The sequence below is a fragment of the Nannobrachium achirus genome, assembly GCF_963921795.1.
Source record: "Nannobrachium achirus genome assembly, chromosome: 3".
NCBI lineage: Eukaryota > Metazoa > Chordata > Actinopteri > Myctophiformes > Myctophidae > Nannobrachium > Nannobrachium achirus.
In genome coordinates, this window is record NC_137812.1 from 22251090 (window position 1) to 22255947 (window position 4858).

The following is a 4858-nucleotide window of genomic DNA, read 5'->3' on the forward strand; positions in this document are numbered from 1 at the left end:
ACCCCCTGTGGCCTGTAAATGCCTCCCCTGTCCAAAACCATTCCACGCCAAGCCTGCCTCCCTGCTCGCGCCAGGCGGCCATTTCTGCGCTAGGCTAGCAGCATGATGCGTCAGTATCCAATCTTCCATTGTCGCTCACAACAAAAGGGAGGTTGAGTTTCATACCGTCACTGAAAACGTGTAACTCCATGTTTACTTTTTGAACCCCCTGTAACTAGATTTTCAGATTTCTGTTATTGTGGGCAAGCTTTTGATGAAAATAGCCGGTCGACAAGCTCACAACGTGTCGCGCTGCCACGTGTTATGAGCTTGTGAAAGCCCTTCTCCAAAATACAGATGCTGGGGGTTAATAAATGTTGATAAATGTTTTTTTTTCCTTTTTTTTCTCCATCAACTAATTCCCTACGCCATCGCGTGAGAGTGTCGCGGAAGATATAGCCTATAGTGGAAACAGACTCTCTAGGTACAAGCTGACAACTCGCCACGACATGCCGTGAGCTTGTAGAAAATAGCTTGTAGAGCTATTTTTGAAAATGAAAATGAAGTCCAAGTGTTTATTGAACCAATTAAAAGCATCACCAACAGCTTGTGACTAAATTGCACATATTGGATCCAATGGAACACTTTTTCCCCCCCGTAACATTTTTGGACATACAAGGTTTCCACCCGACAGCGACGATATTAACTTGATTACGGCAAGACCCCCCCTGGATGAAATGGTAGATGGAGGTAAAAACGTGCTTGTTATGACTTCGTAAATCCTAAAAAAAATCGTAAATTGTTAAAAAAAAAGGCTGCCGTTATGAGGCCAAAGTAGAGATGATAGACAATGAATGTTATGACTAAGAATTAGTGGAGAGACATGTGCGCTCCTGTGCGCGTGAGTGTGTGTGCGTGTCTTGCAGAGAGTAAGACACACAGACCTAAACACCTTGCGCACATCGCTCTCAGAAAGGCAGTGAAGCATCTCACCACTATGTAATTCTCCTGCCATATTCTGTGGCCAACTTTGTCAAAAGAACAACCGGGGGTCATCACCATGTTGGCTTGTTGTGTTGGACACTTTTGGCAATTTTTGCCTCAGACAAAATTATGTGTGGATAATAATATTACCAGAAACACAAAGAGCTATGACCATAACAGGTCTGTTCAGGAACCAAATGGACCCGTAGAGTTACGGGGGTTATTGGAAACAAAACATTTGAGAACCACTAGTAATGTATCATAGTGTGTCATAGTGTCCGTAGTAAATCGGTGTCATACATAATTTGAAGAAAACCTGGAGACTCCAAATTTAGTAATTGGGTCTTGGGGCGCATACCACTTAGGCATGGATGCCTGGCGGCGTCGCCGGTTCGATTCCCGATCCGGACGACCTTTGCAGCGTGTTACTCCCCATCTCTTCCCCCATTTCCTGGCCGTCTACTGTCCTATCAATAGTAGTAAAATAAAGTGATCTAAACTAGACTGCACTCTGTTGGGGTGCCAACTTGCCCTCGTGCATTTGTGTCCTACTTGTGCACCAGCAGAGTGTGCAAGTAATTTGATCAGTGCTGTGGGTATCCGGCTGACAGTGGGATATGTATGTATGTGGGTATGCAGGGATGTGACGACTCTTGTTGGTTGGTGGTGGCGTCACCGAGAACACTGCTCCCTCATTGGCTAAAGGCCCTGCCTCTGTACTGTCAGCCGGATACAGACAGCACCGAACACAGTACTTGGGCACTCTGCTGGTGCAATTAACACTTGGGAGGCCAAACTCGTTCAGTAACGAGTTAAGGCCACTAGGTGTCACCACGCCAAACTCGTCCCTGAACGAGACAACGAAGGGTTAACTGTACGTGCTGCTGCCTGCCCTCTGAATGACCCGAGTCCATACGTCACCCCGTAGCAGAGAGAGAGAGAGAGAGAGAGAGAGAGGGAGAAAATGGCGGAGGCTGGTTACATTGATTTCCATTCTACTCTGAAACATAAAAAGGGCTTTATCTCTGAATGAGGTGAAAAGAACGCCAGGGAAGCAGAGATTTGATTGTTTTCACAGCGACACTATAACGCGATGGTCGGCTCCCGTTTGGATTTTAGTTTCGCAAGCTTTTGTAAACAAAGGGATTATCTTCCTCAATCGTCAGTGGACACCCACGTGCACACGCACAAAGCTTCCGAGGCTCTTCAAAATAAAGCGTGAGTGAACGGCGGTAGCAGCAACAGCTAGAAATGTTATAAATCTGAGCAGCCCATGTGTTAATAAGAACATTATGATGGTGCATAAAAAATAAATCTAAAATTTGCGACGGACAAGATAAAATTAAGTTGATGACCCCTGCTCACAATGTGTCACAATGACTTGATGTGAGCGTGTAGGCGTCCGAGAGGTCAGATGTTTAGGTATTGGCCAGCTCCATTTATGGAGATGCCTTGGAGTCCATTTGGTGGGATTGCAAACATACGTAGTGTGCACACATAGTTTTTATGCAAATGCAATACCATACAATACCATACCATAAAGGGGGAAATAGTAATTATAAAATTGTACCATATTATGATGAGCACTATACTAGTGAGAACCAAATGGATGGAAATGGAGTGCGAGAGAGATAGAAAGGGACAGAGACCGTCTGGTGTCCATGAGGTCAAATGTAGAGGTATTGGCCAGCTCCATTTATGGAGATGTCTTGGCCATACATGGAGCTTGACATGAGGTGTGACGCACAGACTAACGGACGGACATGATCTGCAGGTTTTATACTAAATGCTAAATGCTAAATAATACTAAATGCGACCTATGGTCGCACATATGACATAAATGTAAGGTGCTATAAAGTAGCAGTGTAATTCAGGGGTGCAGTGGATTAAAACTTTATTATTTACAGTCAAAACATTTGGAGAACCACTGGTTTAGAGTCTATCTGGACTGGCTTGACAGGGTTCCAATTTTGACCCTTTGTACACATGGACCATCAACCAAAAGCTTATCGATCAATGTGCCTTATTAGGAGCTGAGCAGGTATCGGTCTACCTGATTGGCCAAATCCAACTATTCAGCTTTGTGGATTGGCCAATCTTTGAGTGATATTTGTGCCACTGAAACAAAAAGAGTATGTATATAAATACAATGCCATTCACTTTTACACAGCCTGACTTGAGTGTTTAGATTGTGTTCCAAGCAAGTGAAAAAATCAGAGCTTATAAAGCGTTCTCTTCTGAGAAGATACCGAAGTGACATCCAAGCATTGTCATGGGGAAATTGCCAGGTGTGAAAAGTAGGCGCGACAATGAGGGGGAAAACGGCATTTCGGTAAAAGGGAAGAGTGTGAAGAGGTCAGATGACTTATCTGTATGCTGCTGGACGTCGCAGCTGACTGGAATGGAGAGAGACCACTGTGCTGGTGTGACCGTGGGGCACTATGTGTACTACTTTTTAGGGATCGGTGACAATCCTATTGTTGTCTACGTCTTCAACACAGTAGCTTTGTGCTGGTTTAAGTTGCCTCCCGCGACGACCAAGGATCCATCTATGCGCTATGGCCTCACTGCTGTGCTTATTATAGATGATATCTATGTATGGGGGGGAAAGAGTACTAGAGGGGAGTACTGCAACGAGCTTAATGCATTTAATGTCGACACACACCGATGGTTCAAGCCCCGGGTTTCTGGAACCGTTCCATTGGGGAGATGCTTCCACTCAGCCTGTGTCTTGGGGAAGGTCATGTATATCTATGGAGGGGACACCCAGCTGACTGGACTCACCAATGACATCTACAAGTTGGTCACTGCCACAATGGTCTGGTCTTTAATTAACACCAGAGGCACTCCGCCAGCTGCTGCAGAAGGTCACTCTGCGACCATCATCGGGACAAAGATGTACGTACTTTCGGATGTAGGACGCAAGGGGGGATGCAACATCAGAGCGTTTGACACCGAGACCGACTGCTGGCTGAGCATGTCTTCTGCACAGCTTCCAACAGACTGCCGGAAACATGCATCCTTTGCCTACAAGGGAGAGCTGTGCGTATTTGGCGGGGGAAAACGGACAGGGCACTTCAATTGTTTGTGGAGATTCAACCCAGAGACCTTCTCCTGGAGGAAGGCTAAGCCCTGGGGGAAAGCACCAACTAAGATGCATCGGATGTGCTGCTGCTGCGTGGTGGGAGACCTCATCGTCCTCTTTGGAGGATATGAGCTCACTGATGATCATGACCTGTACATCTTAGACTTTCTTCCAAGTCTGAAGACGTTATGCAAGGTAGAGGTTATTCGCTACGCACTGGATCAGCAGGCACTCCGGCGTGACATCAGATGTGAACTGGGAGCCATGAGCCATGGTAAAAAATACTGGATTCCCCATTTCTGAATGAACGTACAGTATGTTGCTTTACCAGTGCTGTTCAAATGGTTTCATGTCAAGGATCCCCAAAATTATTTGTTTGGCCTGCGGACACGCATCTCAAAATATTTTGTACCAGGGAGAGACCCGCTAAGAGCAAAGATTTGAGTTAAAAATGTTTGCTTTACAAAATATAGATTTGCACAAAAAAACACAGATGCTGTCCTGGTTTTTTCGACAAAAGTGCCTTTTTAGGTTTTTAGGTTTTTTTATTTGCACATTTTTAAAACATATGAAATAAAACAAAGAAACAAACACAAAAATAATACATTATAAAGAAATAAACAAGTACAAAATCAAAACAAGATGTGCCGGAGAGGCCAAAAAAACCCCAAAGGGCTTGTCGAGTGGCCTTCCTAAAAGCTATCCTTCAAGCTTAGAATCATGTTTATAAATAAGAATAAGAGATAATAATAATAATAAGTATAGCTATATAGCTATTCTGCATTTAGTCGTCTACTATAAAGACTACTA